The 18145-nt window shown below is 33.4% G+C and overlaps 1 protein-coding gene and 1 pseudogene across 3 annotated transcripts in view; one reads left to right on the top strand and one right to left on the bottom strand.

Annotated features, from left to right (window-relative positions):
- The window catches only part of PDE3B (phosphodiesterase 3B), a gene marked incomplete at its 5' end in the record, with an annotated part of 177321 nt that overhangs the window by 22946 nt on the left and 136230 nt on the right, over positions 1-18145 (top strand). The window lies entirely within an intron of this gene.
- LOC309826820 (ubiquitin-conjugating enzyme E2 D3-like) lies at positions 14340-14777 on the bottom strand (annotated as a pseudogene). The gene has a single exon. The product of its transcript is annotated as a ubiquitin-conjugating enzyme E2 D3-like (transcript).

Here is an 18145-nt window from a genome sequence, read left to right on the forward strand (position 1 = left end):
TTATAGTTTAAGGTGGAAGCTTAGATTATTGATTTTAGATTTCTTTTCTAATATAAGCATTTAGTGTTTTAGCTTTCCCTCTAAGCACTATTCTATCTGTATGTCATAAATTTTGATATGTTGTATTTTAATTTTTATTTGGTTCATACTATTTTCCAATTTCCCTTTAAACTTCCTCTTTGAATTACAGCTTATTTAGAAGTTGTTTAATTTCTAAGTGTTTGGAGTATTTCTTTTATCCTTTTGTTATTGATTTCTAGTCTAATTTCTAATTTTATTATGGTCAGAAAGCTTACTTTATATGATTTCAGTTCTGTAAATATATTTGGTGCATGTGCATGATCTTTTCTCTGCTGTATTTACCCTGGATGGACTTGCTAGGTGGTAGGGTACGTCTGTGCTTCAATTTTGCCGAATAATGCCAAATTGTTTTTCAAGTGAAGTGACGACATAAAACTTTGTGTAGGTTGAAAAATTACTAATTTGTGACTTCTCAAATCTTTATTTAAATAAAAAATTTATAGTAAATTTATAAGTTATATTGAATTGATTTGAAATATTTGAATCTTGAAATAGAAATGGAAGTTGTATCCCAAAGAATATGAAAGTTGAAAAATATTTAAATAGTTCGAAAGCCAGTGGGGAATGTGAAGCAATATTGTTAAATGCTGTTAGAGAAACAATGGAACTGTGTTCATTTAATATTAATCAATTCTGAAGGTTTTCCTGGAAATTTGGTTTTGCTGCCCACTAAAGGTATTTCAAGCCCATTTTATGCACCATACCTGTGCTGCACCAAGAGCAGATGGAAGTTCCTGGGGGAACTTTCTCGGTGACCCGTAATTTGAGATCGGATGATAGTTTTGGAGCTACAGAAAATAGTACTAAAGTTGCCACTGTTTCTGTTTTATTTGCCTAACAAACAGATTTCTCGTTGCCTCTTCTTTCACAGATCTTATGGATGACATACAATTCACTTTATTTATTAGTGTCTGATTGATTAGCATATAATCTTAAGATTATAATTCTAAAAGTGAAATGGATCTTAATTGAGTAATTTAGGAGTTTACTCAAATCACCACATAATTTCCTTTTTTTGAACAACGCAAAATATGCACTTCTCTTATCACACAGGTTCAAAAACTTCCTGACCAGATAGGAGATAGTTTTCCTTTAAAGCTACATTCAGAATTTTATTTCTACGATAGTAACTTGAAAGTATGCAGTTTCTCTTTTCATTTCATTTATTGAAATTGATTTTTATTGTTGTTTTTGGTAAAGAAATTTAAAATTTCACTAACATTTGTTTTTTAACCATAGGGAAAATGTGTTTTCAAGAAATTAGAGATTTGAATTTGAAATATTTTTTATGTTAAACATTCTGCCAATTTTTTGTTTAACTGTGGACTCTTCGTAACATCAAAGAGTTGCATGTTTTAGAGCTTAGAGAAAAATGGACACACTGAATCCTAGCAACTAAAGGCAAATAGACAGCTACGTCAGTACCACACTTATGTCAGCGGTTTGTCCTATTTGCTTGGGAACTCTTTTGTTTTAGTAGTGTGTTTACAGTGAGGTCTTTCACTGGAGCAGGACTACATGACTGAATATGTACTCCGTGTTGTTTGAGTACATTCTGTATACAAACTTTAAGACCTATGTATACAGGCATATTTACTGTTATTCAGTTATTTGTTATTGGTATTTAGTCTTACTTATTGTATTTATTTTCTTTCTCAAAAGTATTTTATCTGTTCATGTTTAATAACTAGCAGTAGGCTTTGCATTTCTAATTATGGTGTCCTTGTATAGGGCACTGAGTGTGATTCCAGATAAGTTATTATAATTAGATCTGTATGGTTTATGAGCCACATGACTTGTTTTTAAGAGGGAAGTTTAAGCTATTCGAGGTGGAATAATCTGTATTCTTCTTGAACAAGGCCTATAATTTTATCATGCCTTAATTTTCCTAAAGGTCACTCTGAAAATTATTTACTAAGAGTTTAAAAGTTATCATTAAAATGAAGTTCAGAGTGCTCCAGGGGCCGTGGGATTTTGTGTGTGTTTTCTGAGGCGGGGCAGATGTTATCTTCATGAAAAAGGCCAATAGGCAGTTGAATCAAAGATCATAGGTTTGAAAAGAGAATGAGGCTAGAGATAAAGTTTTGAAGCTATTCAGTATGTTTCATTCATTCCTCTGTATGCCTCAGGGAATTCAGGCCTTGGAGTTCATGCAGACCACAAGGCTGGCATCTCCCTTTCCCAGAGAGTTGGTAGTCTAGTCACTATATTCTAGAGGGAGGATTATTTGCTAAAGAAGATCATAGATGAAGCTTGAGAATAGATGAGACTGGGGGGGAGAAAGGAGTGCAGATAGAATTTTTAAAAAAATTAAGGACAGCCTGACTTTGGGAAGTACCTGTGTTGTGTAGGTTTTCAGGAGAAAGGCAAGAATTGTGGGAAGTACCTATATTTAGTGGTTGGCATGTCAGAAAGGAGTCAGCAAAGAAAACAGAGTCAGGGTTGTAGGTTGTGGGGGATTTACCACTTGTGCAAATTTCTTCTAAGCCTTGGGGAGAAAGGTGTTCACATGGCCACATGTTTCTGTAGGATTTCCAAAAGTAAGGTATTTTAAGTTAAGAGTGCTGTCTCTTTCCATTCTTGATTTACCCTCACGTCATGTAGCATTGGAGTGCCTGTAGGCATTTTTGGCATCCAGCTAAGGGAAAGTTGAATTGGGGTTACATTTAGTTTGGGTGGCATATGTTTATACGGTTCATTGTCACTTCAGAGTGTAGTTAGGTTTTTGCTAGCTGTTCTGGTATAGGGATGACATTTGGAATACGGTTGACCCTTGAACAACACAGGTTTGAACTGTGTGGGTTTACTTACATACAGAATTTTTCCAATAATAAATAACTATAGTACTACGCTGTCTGAGGTTGGTTGAATCCATGGATGTGGAACCTCGGATATGGAGGAGCTGCCTATACGGAGGGCTGACTATAAATTATATACAGATTTTCGACTGCTCGGAGGGTTGGCACTCTTAGCCCCCCCGGTTGTTCAAGGGTCAACTGTACTCTTATTACTTACTGTGCTGACTCAGTGTTATGAAAAAAGATGCAAGGCCAGAGATTACAGATGATATGGACATGTCCTACAGAATCTGACACTAGAAGTACGTGAGTAGGGTAAGAGAAACACAGTTTGAAATACACGGAGCCAGAAGCTAGTCTGGGGAAAACTCTTTTGAATCTGATAGCTTATAAAGGAAAGAAACAGATGTAAGTTTCCCCAAATTTGACAACAGTACTAAAATTTTATATTACGTAGCCAGTAACAGTTTGTGAACCTAAAAGAATATTTTCTAAAATGTGAGTAATGATTTAGTCTTCAGAAAGTTTTAAAAAAATCTATTTCTTTATAGAAAATCTTACATATTTCTATCTACTTATAGAAAATGTTACATGTCATTGTCACATGAAGAAGTGATCATGAAAGATATGCAATTAAAATGTAGAAAAAGTATCCTAGAAGTGTGTCAGGGAGTTTATTATTGATAGAATTATGATGTTATTTTTCTAGATTTTAGTGATACTTGTGTTGTGATTCTTTCCCCCCTCATTCTAGATAAGTATTCACCATTACACCTAAGTTTGTATTTCTAATTTTGCTTTTTTTTCTTAAAGAGGTTCCCCTAAATTGTTTAAAGTTCAGGCCCAGCAAAACCTGGGAGGCACAGAATCATGCACGTCAAGAGGATACAGTTTAAAGATGGAGGATGTGTTCTGTTTTAAATGATGCATTGAGGTCATATGGAAGGCAGTTTGACTTGGTGATAAAGGTCATTATTGATGATCATATGAATTTGGGAGTAGGGCGTGGAGGCTGTATATTTTTTTAAGAAAGTGGCTGTGACATCAAACAACAGTATTTTGGAAGGGAAAACAAGGTCCAGGCAAGTTTTATGTGTATGTGTGTGTATGCTTCAAAGATAGATGCACATCTAAATATGTTAGAAAGATATATATATATATATATATATATATATACACACACACACACACATATATATATATAAAATATATATATGTGTGTATATATATACATATATATGTGTGTGTGTATATATATATGTATATACACACATATATAGCACAGAAGGAAAAATTAAAGATAATAGCAAGTGAGGTTAAAGCTCACAGTAGCTAGAACAGAGAGGTAAGGAAATGAGATCAAGACGCAGGAGTAAACTGAACAGTAGAATTCAGTGAAGGGGCAAACATCTATCCCTGTACACTTAAGTAATGTTTTTTAAAAAAATTGACATTTAATTGATATATAACATCATGTTTGTTTCAGGTACAAATAATGATTCAATATTTTGTATTTATTGCAAAATAATCATCATAATAAGTCTAGTTAACATCCATCACCTTACATAGTTATCAAAAAATTGTTTTTTCTTGTGATGAGGACTTTTAAGATCTACTGCCTTAGCAGCTTTCAAATGTGCACTATAGTATTACTGACTACAGTCATTTTGCACACCCCTACCCCCCACCTCTGGCAAACCACCAATCTGTTCTCTGTATCTATAGCTTGTTTTTTTTGTTTTTGTTTTTTAGATTCTACAAATGAGTGAAATCATACAGCATTTTTCTTTCTCTGACTTATTTCACTTAGTATATAATACCCTCAAGATCCATGCATTTTGTCACAAATGGGAAGATTTCATTCTTTTTTATGGCTGAATGATATTCGTGTGTGTGTGCACGCACACAACACACATATACCGCATTTTCTTTCAATTCATTCATCCATCAATGGACACTTAGGTTATTTCCCTATCTTGGCTATTTGTAAATAATGCTGCATTTCAGCAATTGTTTAGTCATCACTGTTTTAGCTCTGTGTTGATGTTGAGTATTGTAATTGGTTTTTATAATGCTGGCCCCAAGCATTTCTTCCTAAAACCATGACATACTCTGTGCTTAGTTGGCTCCAAAACAATACAGTTTTAAAAGATTAACATTTGGATGGTTATGTCTTTTGTGACATAAATGGAAGATAATTATCTGTATTAGTTTAACATGTTAAAATCAGTCTTCCCAAATTCTTCTTTGACTATATGTAGTGGTTGCCCCAAATTAGAGATAAATATCAAGTCTTTTGCTGGTAAAGTTATACAAACTGATTATTACCAGAGACTTGGAATACATTTATTTTCTTTTAGCTTTATAGATCTTATGGAAAAGGGTACAAATTGAGTATCAGATAGGACATTTATTATTACTTTTTTCATTCCATCCACCATTATTTATTAGGTGTCTACTACATGGCAGACATGGGTCTGGGTGCTGGGGGAGAGCAATGAACTACATGGACAAGGTCTCTGCCTTCATGGAACTTGCATTCTAGTGGGAGAGAGAGAAAATAAGAAATAAGCACATATACATGTAATATAGTATCAGATAGCAATGTGTGTTGTGAAGAAAAATAAAGGAGAGTAAGATGACAGTGTGGTGGAGGATGATATTTAGGTAATGTGATAGGAAAGCCAGGTAGGATATTTACAAATCACTTTTTCTCAGTATATTTAGAAAATTATTTTATGCAAGCCAAACGGTGTTTACAAAGATCAAACCATTTAAAACTTAATAGGAGCAACATCTATTCACCATAGTTTTCTCATCTCTAAAATTAGTACCTACCCCATAGGTTTGTTGAAGAGTTTAAATAAGATTGTGTGTGTGTGTGTGTATGTATGTGCAAATATAGCCTTGGCACAATGCTTGAGTTATTATCAACTCTCAATAAATGTTGAATCTCCTTTTTAGCATGACTTTATTTCCTGTTATTTATTTTATATGCATTTATATGAACCAAATAGGTTATGAGTTGACCAAGTCCTCTGTTAAGTACTTTCTTTTCCTGCACATATCTCCAAATTCCAGATTGAAGCTTTTTTCTTCAAATTTAGAGAATACAACTTTTTAAAATTGAGGCATAACATACATACTACCAAGTACAGTAATCTTAAAATATAGTGCTTAATGAATGTTTTCATAGGTATATACATATGTGGTTACCACCCAGACCCAAATATAAAACATTCCCAGCACACCAGAAGAAATCTTTGTTCATGCTTAGAGGCATTACTCCCTCCGTATGTTAACGACTATCCTAACTCCTATCTCCATCAATTTTTTTGGCCTGTTTTTGAATTTCATATAAATTGAGTTACATGGTATGTTATCTTTTGTATCTGGTTTCCTTTGCTGAAAATAATGCCTACAAGATTCATACATGCTGTTAAATTATCACTAGTTTATTCTTTTACAGTTCTGTGTAGTATTCCATAGTACAAATGTATCATTATTTATTCATTCTCCAGTTTATGGTCATTTGAGTTATTTCCATTTTGGGGGAACATTTATGATTAAAGCTGTTGTGAACATTCTTATACATCTTTTGGTAGACATATATTAATTTTTGTTGACTATTTACCTAGGAGTGGGTTTATTGAATCATAGTGTAGGTATATGTTTGACCCTCAATAGAAACTGCCAAGCAATTTTCCAAAGTTGTACCAATTTATACACCCGGTAGTAGTCGATGAGAGTTCCAGTTGCTCCACATTCTAATCAACACTTCAGATGAGTGTTTAGCCATTCTGTGAGTTGTGTAGTGTTGTGTCATTGTCACTTTAATTTACATTTCTTTGATGCTAATGATGCTTGAGTACTTTTCTATATGTTGATGGGCCGTTTGGGTATTTTCTTTTTTGAAATTCCTGTTTAGATCTTTTGCCCATTTAAAAAATTGGATTTTTTTTATTATTGATTTATAGTAGATTTTACGTTCTTTATGAATTCTAGATACAAAATTCTTTTGAATTTTACATTCTTTATGAATTCTAGATACGTTCTTTATGAATTCCAGATACAAAACCTTTGCTGGATTTACGTACTGGGAATATCTTCTGCTGGTCTGTGGCTTAACCATTTGCTCTCTTAATGATATCTTTTGGTGAACAGAAGTTCTTAATTTTAATGAAGTATACGATTTTTTTTTCTATTAATAGGCTAGTAACTTTAGTTTTTAGTTAGCAGTTTAGTGGCCTTTTGAATATTTTTTAAAATCTTTGCTTATATGAAGATCATGCAGATATTTTCTTATATTTTCTTCTAGAAGCTTTATAGTTTTACCTTTTACTTTTAGGTTTGTGATCTATCTTGAATTAATTTTTGTTAATGGTGTGAAATTGAGGTCAAGGTTCATTGTTTTTTCATACTAGTTTCCAAAACTCTAGCACCATTGATTGAAAAGGCTCTCTTTTCCCCACACAGATTTTCAGTGGCATCTTTTTCATAAAGCAAGTGACCATATATGTGTGGATTTGTTTTTGGACTCTGTTTCTTTAGTATATTTGTCCATCCTTTGACCATTGTCACAATAAAACTTTATAGTAAATGTTGAAATCTTGTTGTGTAAGTCCTTCAGCTTTGTTCTTCTTAAAGATTGAAGTTGGCTATTCTAGGGTCTTTGCAGTTCCATATAAATTTTTGGATTGGATTTTCAGTTTCCACAAAACGTCTTGCTGGAATTTTGATTAGGATTGCATTGGAGCTATAGATTAATTGGGGGGAATTGGTTGTCATAATGATATCGAGTCTTACAAACCATGAACTGTGTGTATTTCACTGTTTATTTACTTCTTTAAAATTTTTTCTCATTACCATTTTTTAGTTTTCAGTGTAGCTGTCTTACCTGTCTTATGAAAGATTTATTCATTATTTGATTTTTTGTTATTATATAATAAATGCTGTTTCATAAATTTGATTTTCCATTTGATTGTTATTACTATATAGAAATACAATAGAAAAGTCTTGAACTTGTATCAAAAAACCTTACTAGATTCACTTATTCATTGTAGTCCCTTGTTTGTAGATTCCTTTGCATTTTCTACATATACAATCATGTTATCTGTGAGCAAAGACAATTTTACTTTTTCTGATCTTTATACTTTTCTGCCTTTTTATTGCCTTATTTCAATGGCTATAACCTCCAATATAAAATTGAATAGAAGTGAGGACAGTGGACAATCTTGTTTTCTCCCCAACTTCTGGGGAATATATTCAGTATATTGACATTAATATTGATGTTAGCTGTAGTTGAGGGATGTGTGTGTATTATTTTTGGTAGAAGATACCTTTTGTCAGTTTAAAGAATTTTCCTTCTTCTATTTCCAGATTGCTAAGAGGTTTGTAAAATTATGAATGAGTTAAATTTGATCAGATACTTTTTCTGTATCTATTGAGATGATCCTAGGATTTCTCTTTTTTATTTTGTTAATGTGGTGAGGTACTTTGGTTTATTTCCAAATGTTGAACCAACAACCTTGTTTTCTTGGAATAAATCCCACTTAGTCATATGTATTATCCTTTTTGTATGTTGCTAGATTTGCCTTGCTAAATTATTATTATTATTTTTAGAATTTTCATTAATGTTCATGAGAGATGTTGGTCTGTAATTTTCTTTTCTCATAATGTCCACGTCAGGTGTTGGTTTTAGGGTTGTGCTGGCTTCATACAATGACTTAGTATTTCCTTTTTCACTATTTGCTGAAAAAAGTTGTGTAAGATTGGTTTCTGCTACTTTTAATCTGTGGGATCATCTCTTTTTTTCTCTTATAAAATTTATGAAGTAGTCTTCAAAATATAGGGTATGGTTATCTTCTTCTACAGTTGAGGAACCTGAAGCTCAGAGAAGTTAAGCAGGACTAGTCAGCTGGTAGTTACTGATCTGGTATTAAAAACCAGTTCTGTCTTACTTCAAAACCTGTGATGCATAATGTACATGGAGGAAAGTGACTGACCAAGTGGTCATATGGAGGTCTTAAGAAATACTAGAAGTTATTCTTTTGAAAGCTGAGAGAACTTCTTTTGGAAACTTACTTTCTGCTAGTCTAAGAATCACACTCCTGATGACTGCTTCTTAGCTGTTTGTGAGGGTTGTGGCTTAAAGCAGCTAAGCTTTATAATTCTCAGCTGGCTCTGTCCAACGAAAAGCCTGTCCCTTCCAAAACTGAACAAATCAGTTTTATTTCTCTGTGGTAACAACTGGTTACTTGGAATTTACTGGAATTCCTCTTTTTCCAAATCCACATAATCCTGGCAAAAATTCTTTGGCTTTGTAGAAGTTAAGATATTTCCTAGCATATGATAGGTTCAGAGAGTCAGCTCATCCTATACTGACAGGACCAAGGATAGGGGAAAAAACTTCATACAAGGGAAATATAAGGTGATTTTTAAGACTTATCTAGTACTTTATTTCCCCCTTAGTTCAAGCATTCTCGTCAGAGAGGCTTTCTTATAAAAATAAAGTTAACTTTTATTTCACGTAGAAGCGTCTTTTCTTTCTACGGGGTACAAAGTACATGAAAAGGGGTACTTGTTTGTTGATCATTAAAAACTTCAGGTTTTCAAACAATTATTTACTAATGACATCTCATGCTGTAGCTATTTATTTTTTATTTTTAGAATTGTACTGGAAATGTTTGATTCCTTTATAATTTTTCAGCAAGTTATATAAAGTTGTTTAGTCACTAAAATTTATACTGTGCCCATGACATTATTTTATTCCCTTCGTATGAAAGCCTCAATAAGTTTTTCTTGTTTCCAGTTAACTTAATTAGAAAGTCTGGCTTCGTTTGAAACAGCTTCTCATTTTTAAAGCATAAAGCGTTATTTAGTGAAGCTTATAAAAGAATAATATGAGAGAAGGTAATTCTTTTTAGGAGAAAAATGTTCTGTGTTAGTAAAACCTCGGGATTTTAGAGCTGAAAACTTTTCTAAGAGATCATTTAATCCTTTTAGTACTTGTGATATTGATATCTTAATGGGATTATTTTGCTGACATATATAGTATTTATTGCTTTCTAAAATCCTTTGTTAATTATGGGTGCCTCCAACAATGGAGACACAAATTTAATTTAAAGGAGTAGATACTATTGAGAAAAACAATTTATTCAGTCTTTCATGCAATAAAATTTGATGGAGGGCATTGCGTATTATGCCAGGTGCTCCTACGTACACAAATGAAAGCAACACAACCATTGCTCTCAGTGGTCACAATCATTGGAAAAAAAAAAAGGAATATATATTATTTTTAGCCTTGGTCACCTTAAAAATTGGAGTTAAAGTATTGGCCCTTTTTAGTTCTGCTGGTGATAGTAGATCTTATTCTCTTGCCATGCTATAGGTCTAATTGGTTAATATGTGGACTCTAATATTTAGTAAGGTTAATTATTAGTGAGAAATTAAGGATTTCATTTTGGTTTTTATATAAAGCTAGGCATAAATAGACTTCATAGTTAATTATTTATGCTGAATAATAAAAGTTTAAGTTTGGAGGTTCTATATATTATTGGGAACACTTGCTCTTAGAAGTTGTATTAAAAATTTGATAGAAAAATAGGAAGTTGATTGATTTTATTGTAATAATTTTGTGAAACAGGAAATATATTTTAAATTATCAAGGTAAACTGTCAAAAATAAGTATTTAGAAAGGAATGTTTTAATGTTGAATTACTTATGAACTGACAACTGTAATCTTTTGCCTAAGATTAATATCATAGTACAGTGCTTTAAAAACTTTCATAGCAAAGGCTTGTCAGTTTTTCCCATTTTTAGGAAAAATTTTTAGGGTATTATTTCTTAAAATATTTGTTTAATAAAAAGAAAAATTACTAATATTCCAGATGAAGTTTTCTTTCCAAATGAAGTTTTCTCTTTTAACCTTACTGTGTTCTCACTTGTAATGTTCAAGTGATATTGTTGCTGGCAAGTTCTCCTGACTAGTGAATTTATTCTCCTATCATAAATGTTCTGATGTCATTATTTCCTTCTCTGTCTTTTATCATGGCTCAGTCATTTTATGGGAACCTGACACAGTGACAGGCAAAAGGTTAGCTGGAAGAGAAAAGAGATGAAACTGAAACTAAAAGTGATTCAATATATACTAAGTTATCAGTTACTACTTGCATATTATCTATGGTAAATTTTATATTTGTACTGGCTTTTCCTTGTGTTTTTAGGAGCCCTGTTTGGAGTATCTCCTTTGGTCATTTAGTTAACAAATCTAAGTGCCTATTATGTGCATAACATTTCTGTGACTATCTAGCTCATTGATTTGTGCTCAAGTGGTAGTATCCAATTTTAATATTAACTTTCTAAAACATATAGAGCTTAGTCTTCCCCACATACAGGGCTTAATCTTCCCGACAAATTATATGTGTGTATTTTAATGGCAAAAATAAATGGATTTATTCATATTCTAGCTCTCTGCCATCGGCACAAATAAATAGGTTTAACTATATTTCCTGTTAGCACTTTCTGAAGTTTCATTGAATGAGATGTCTAAAATGAATAGTAGATATTATCTGTGTTGCAATTATCTTTGGATTCCAATTACTTACACCATCTCTTTACAACTGATATTCAAAAATAGTTTCAAGAGTTTGAACAATTTTAACATAAAATTTCTGTTCCGCTTTTGTAATACATTTTTATTTCCTTCAAAGTAATACATACACATAAAAAATCAAACAGCACTAAAAGATTAAAATGAAAAATTGCAGTCTCCTTTCTAGTTCTTCCCCACTCTCCAGTCCTGGTCCTCAGATATAATCACTCCGAATTCTTTTCATTGTTTCTTGTGGTATTTACGTAATTTAAAATAATATGCCTCTTCTGCCAGTTTCTTGGCTTAAGTGATTCTTGTATGTTATTGAGAATTTAGGTCTCTTAGAGTCCTTCCCTTTCACTCTTCTTCCATTCTCTTACTGTAGCTATGTCACAATTTTAAAATCTATTTTTGGTATTTACATTTTTTGATTATAAAAATATTGTTTACTGTTGAACTAAGTCTACTTTAAAAAAAAAGCATCCAGTGTCACTATTAAAATGTCTGAAGCTAATCTGATTTCTCTCTGGAAGTTTTTAGGATTTTCTTTATCCTGGTGTTCACAAATTTTGTGATGTTGTGCCTTGGTATATGTCTTTTTTTCAATCATGTGCTGATATTTGATTTTTTTTTTTAATTTAGGAGATTCATGTCTTTTAGTTTGGGGAAAATTTCCTGTGGTTTTTAATAATTTCTCTTTTTTTCCTCTTTTCAATTCTTTCTTTCTGGACTTACTATTAACTGGCCATTGTATCTCCTATTTTGACAGTGTATCTCTTGGATTAATTGCTTAATTAAAAAAAATTTTTTTTTCTCCCCAAGTCCATCTCTTAGGATTTTTGTTTTATTTTCCTTGTTGTCCTTCACTTCATCTTCTCATCCTTCTACTGACTTACAAAATTTTTGTTATCGTAGTTTTAATTTCTCCAAGAGCTTTCTTGTTCTCTGGTTCCCATTTCAATATTATGTTTTTGTTTCATGGATGCAATATCTACTCTTATCTCTTTGAGATTATTAATAACATTTTATCCGTGTTTTCTTCTGTTTCTTTTTCCTGCCATTTCCTAATTTCTTGTGGCTCATTTTAGTCTTTGCCTTTCAATTGCAAGCTTTCATCAGATCCTTAAGAGTCTTCGTTCTCTCAAAAGCAGACTCTAAGATAGGGAGATGATTCTAGGAATTATAATCAGAGAATGGGGAAGTGAGACAGTACAAGAGGAAAACTAGTAAAGAGTATATTGACTGAGTGGATTACTACTGTGGGCAGCTGGGATTCAATATTACTGGAGACTCTCAGAGAGACTCTATGCTGTCCAGTACTAACCACTAGCCATGTACTGTTATTTAAATTTAAATTACTTAAATTAAATAAAATTTAAAATTCAGTTTTTGCTCACACTAACCACAACTCAAGTGCTCAATAGCTACTTGCAGCTAGTGGCTGCCATATAGGACAGTGCAAATATCGAACATTTCCATGCTGGTTTAGACCATGATACCACAGAATTGTCTCACTGAGGTGCAGGGAAGCTGGGCACTTTATCTACCAACATCTGTCCCTTGTTGGTTAAAGGTTGCTCCTGGCACTTTTTTTTTTTTTCACACCAAAACAGTACTTTATTTTGTAAATTTTGACCCATTATTACTCCCATGTTATGGTTTTTTCCAGCTGTCAAGTGTACAAGGTAAAGAAAAAATTTAGTTAGGTGGGGGTTGTACCTGGAAAATAAATTTCTTCAACTCCATATACACGTTTCAGAACTGCTGGGTCCCAAGTCCCTCTATGAACTCCTGGGCTGCCAGTATCATGTGCAGCCTACAAAGCTACACTATCTGAATAGCTTATTAATTCTGCATATCAGGTCAATCAACGTGTCAACCTGTAACAGACTGCAAACTTTTAACCGAACATGGCAAAATATTCACTCTCTAGAACTTTACATCATCATTTGATGTCAAACAATGAAGCAAATCCCAACAGTATATACAAAAAACAGCTTTGCATTTACAAAAGATTGTTTCCCATACTGATTAATCCAGGCAGCTAACTCATTGGTTTATGCAACTTTTTTGAAGAAAAATAAATCAATTACTAGCAGAACTATTAGTTGATCAGTTATCCATTGACAACTTGCATCGTTTATTCAGTGCTATATTAAATAATGTATTGGAAGATAGATTAACTAATAGCTCCAAGCCTCCTAACGATTTAAATGAAAATTACAAAATGTTTGAGACCCTATTTGGGAATACAAAGGGTGTTTGACTTCCAATTTCCATTCTGTGTAGAACAAGAACAGGTCATTCCTTTATGGACATGCATAAAATACATCACATTTTCTGTTCTGCTGATGCTATAAATTCAATACCAGTTCTCCAGCCACATCAGTTATGAGCATAAAGTATATCATGTAACCTCAAATCTCTAACAGTGGAAGGCTTACCCAAGAATGGATGCTGCTAGAATAATGCTGCTTCCTTTGATGTGATAACTCAGCATCCATCCCCCTCCCCCTCAGATGATTCTTCAGCGTGTTAGAGCAGTGAGGAATGGTTTTAATCCCATACCCAAGTTAGAGTGAAGACATTGGTCACATAATACACATGCTCCATTTTTTTTAAAAATTCTGAATCTTGGGCAACTGTTCTCCTGTAACTACTTTACAGTTTCTAAAAGCAGTTATTGTCCAAAGCTGGAAGAACTTAAGTCTTCTCAGATGAGCATGTGAATGAATGGAGGGAGGTAAACAAAAGATAAAAAAGACGAGGTCTGATAGGGGAGCAGCTGGATAAGAAAATCAAAAAAGGAATAGTAATTTAAAGTTTATTCCAGCTATAATGCAGGTTATTCTGACTTTCAGCTAGCATCACATGGCATACTTCTGAGTCCATTCCTGAGTTATTCTGTTGTACTTATCTCTGTTTTATAGATCCGTGCAATCTCTGGCACTAGGGGGTCATCTGGGTTTGGATCACATAGCAGTGAACAAATGGATAAAAGAAATTTAGAAGTAGTTAAAGTAGGAGACCACTGTGATCTTAGAATGTCGAGACAAATGCTGCCATTACTGTTGATATTTGGATGATAAATTTTGTTGTAAATGCAACCTTAGGTGGTTTGAAGGGGTAGTCTGTAGGAAATGAACTGTCAAAAAGAATACACCGCCTTGATATGGGCTGTCATTAGGTCCCATAATTGCAGCTTGCCAATGAAACATATCATCCCCACCTGGACCTGCAAAACATTGTGCTGCAGGGTCACGGGCCAAATCACCAAGTTCTTTATTAATCCGTTTCAGTGCCATAGTCTGTGCTTTTCGTTTGGCTCCGTACTATTTCGGTGTGTGCTCAAAGGTCAGACCAAAACTCTTGATTATCCCGGTGGCTGGGAAGGATTGTCTTTTGTCTCACACCAGCTCTGCCAGACACAGGCGCAGCGGGCCGGGGCCTCCTTCAAGCTGCAGCCTGACCTCCTTCCTGCGTGGCAGCTGGTGCCTCCCTGGCCCTATGGAGCTCACGTGCACGACCTCTCCTGGTGTTCTTAACTCCCTGTTACTTCTGGCCTCTGTCAGTCTGCTATCTCACCTCTGTTTTCTACTAGGTGCCTGCTATACCAAATGCAGAATTTCTCTAGATCTCTGGTCTCTAGAATTTCTCCAGAGACCAAAATTCTGGTCTGCCAGTCTGAAGGGAAGTAGTTGCTTGACTGAACACAGTGGAGGCAGCGTCTTATCAGTATAAATATGTAGGTTTTCAATCAAACTCCCCAGATTTTAGTGGGAAATCTTACCCCAACATTCTATGGCAATTGCTATCTTCAAGTGCTAGATCTTTGGAGGGGTCTGTGAGTAAATTGACTTCCTATTCTTTTTCCTTACTGTAGGCATTTAGGTTTCAATCTTTTTTGATCTGCAAATTACCACCCCTTTGGAGCTTAAGAAAAATTATGATATATAGTGTTTCAAACATACGGAAAAGTATAAAGAAAAATATACGTGCAATTCTTGTAGTGCTGTGGTAAACCCAGCTAGGCCGTGATGTATTGTTTTGTCTTGTCTTTTCTTTTCCCTCCCTCCCTTCCTTCCTTTTCTTCTTTCTTTTCCTTCAATGCCAAGATCTTTTATTTGCTTAAATTTTAGGAGACTTGCCAACACTCATTGATATCAAGGCAGCTAAGATTTGTATTGGTTTTTCTCCTCTACTTTGCTATGTTTAGTTTGGTAATATTTTATTGAGAATTTTGTGTCTATTTGCATAAGACATTTTGGCATTTAATGTTCTTTTCTTGTAACATCTGTTCTCATCTGGTTTTGATATCAGGGTAGCACTAGACTTATGAAAAAGTTGGTGAGTGTTACATCTTTTTCTGTTATCTGAAACAGTTTTTACAAGATTAGGATTAGTTGTTCCTTAAATGCTTGTTTGAACTACTCCATTTGGGGCTAGCTGTATTTTTTGTGTGTGTCACACTCCTTCCTTCTGTTTTAATATTTTTCTTTATAACACAGAAATATCTTTCAGTTAGGTTCAGTTAGTGTAAGCTCTTTTTGTGTGTCTGAAAGTTTCTTTGTTTAACTCTCACTTTTGAATGATAGTTTACCAAGATGTAGAATTCTAGATTGTCAGGTTTTTTTCTCCTGGGTTTTTCTTCCTCAAATATCTTTAGAAAATTTTCCAAATTTCTTCTTTTTTAAGTTTGGCATGACCAGGAGGCTTGGGTCTTATCTAAATATTAGGTCTGAAGGTCTAACAAATGGAAATTAATTTTTTAAATGGATATCCCAGTTTTTAATTAGACACCAGCAATATTTATGACAAAAAGTTCCTTATAGTCTCAGATACCTTTAATTTTAATGGAAACATTTCCTCCAAAAGATTAAACAAGAATTTCTGAATCATGGCTCTATATTAGAACCTACTGATTTGATTGGTTTGGGATGGGGGTCTAGGTAGGCTTGGGTTATCTTTTGATGTGTCCAGGTAATTCTAATGTATAGATAGAGATTAAGAAACACTGAGTTACAAATTGATCTGTACTTCAGTGAAATTCTAATACAAATTTCAGCAGTCTTTTTCTTTTTTTTAAAGTTACTGACAATCTAATTCAAAATTAGATTGAATCTAATTTACAGGACTTCCTTGGTGGTCCAATGGTTAAGACTCCATGCTTCCACTGCAGGGGGCACGGTTCGATCCCTGGTGGGGGAACTAAGATCCATCATGCTGTGTGGCGGCCAAAAAAAATTTTTTTTTTACATGGAAAGACAAATAGTCAGAGCAATTAAAAAAAAGAACATAGTTCAGACTACCTGATTCAAGATTTATTTAATTACAGTATGTAGTAGTAATAAGATAGACATTATGGATCAATAGAATAGAATCGAGTGTCCAGAAATAGACCCACACACATAAGATCCATTGATTTTTAGCAAAGGTGCCAAGGCACATCAAAGGAGAAAGTTACAGTCTTTTCAACAAATGTCCTAGAACAACTGGCTACTCTGTGGGGGAAAAAATGAACACTGACTCTTACTCACACCATACACAACACAATGGTTATAGACCAAAATTTAAAAATAAAAAAAACTTTAAAACATCTAGAAGAAAATTCTGAAAAAAAAACATAAAAGAAAAAAAATTAACTGGACTTCATTACAATTAAAAACTTTTCTTTGAAAGCTATCAGTAAGAAAATGCAAAGGTAAGTACTAGCATGGGAAAACTATTTATAATAAATATATCTGACAAATGACTTCTATCTAGAATATTTAAAGATCTCTTACAACTCAATAAAAAGAAAACAAATGATCAAATTAAAATTAGGCAAAAAATGTGAACACTCCTGCTAGGAATGTAAAATTGTACATTCCTTTGGAAAATGTTTTGGCAATTTAGCCTATGATCTTGGAGTTCTCTCCTAAGTATTTAATGAAGAGAAATAAAAACATATATCCACAGAAAAATTTGTTCACGTATGTTTGTAGCACTTTTGTTCATAAAAGTTGTAAATTAGAAACAACCCAAATGTTCATCACAGGTGAGTGGGTAAACAAATTGTGGTATATCCCTACAATGGAATACTACTCATTAATAAAAGGGAATGAACTATGAATACACACAACATGTGTGAATCTCAGAACATTAGCAAAACCTTATACTAAATCGAAGAAGCCATATACAAAGGAGTAAATACTGTATAATTCAGTTTATATACAATTCTAGAAAATGAAAAATAATTTATACAAAGCAGATCAGTGACCTGCCACCTAGGGCCAGTGGTAGGGGGAATTGAATACAGAGGAGTTTGAGGGAACTTTTGTTGGTGATGGAAATATTTATATCTTAATTGTGGGGATATATACACAGTTGTACAATATTTGTCAAAAATCATTAAACTGAACATTTTAAATGGCTGTAAGTAAATTTGACTTCAATAAATTTGATTTTAAGAAAAGTAACACTGGATTGGACAATCTCATATTCTTGTCCAATTACCATAGTATATAATTATGTGTCCTTTTCATAAGTTTTTATTTATTACTTTACTATTATATGTATACACTGACAGTTTAGTTTGTATTATAATAAAATAAAATTCTAAAATCAAAATTACATTTCAAGAAGGTTTGTAACTGCTCTTTTTAACCGTGTGTGTGTGTGTGTGTGCGCGCGC

The sequence above is a fragment of the Grampus griseus genome, assembly GCF_964374135.1.
Source record: "Grampus griseus genome assembly, chromosome: 8".
Classification (NCBI taxonomy): domain Eukaryota; kingdom Metazoa; phylum Chordata; class Mammalia; order Artiodactyla; family Delphinidae; genus Grampus; species Grampus griseus.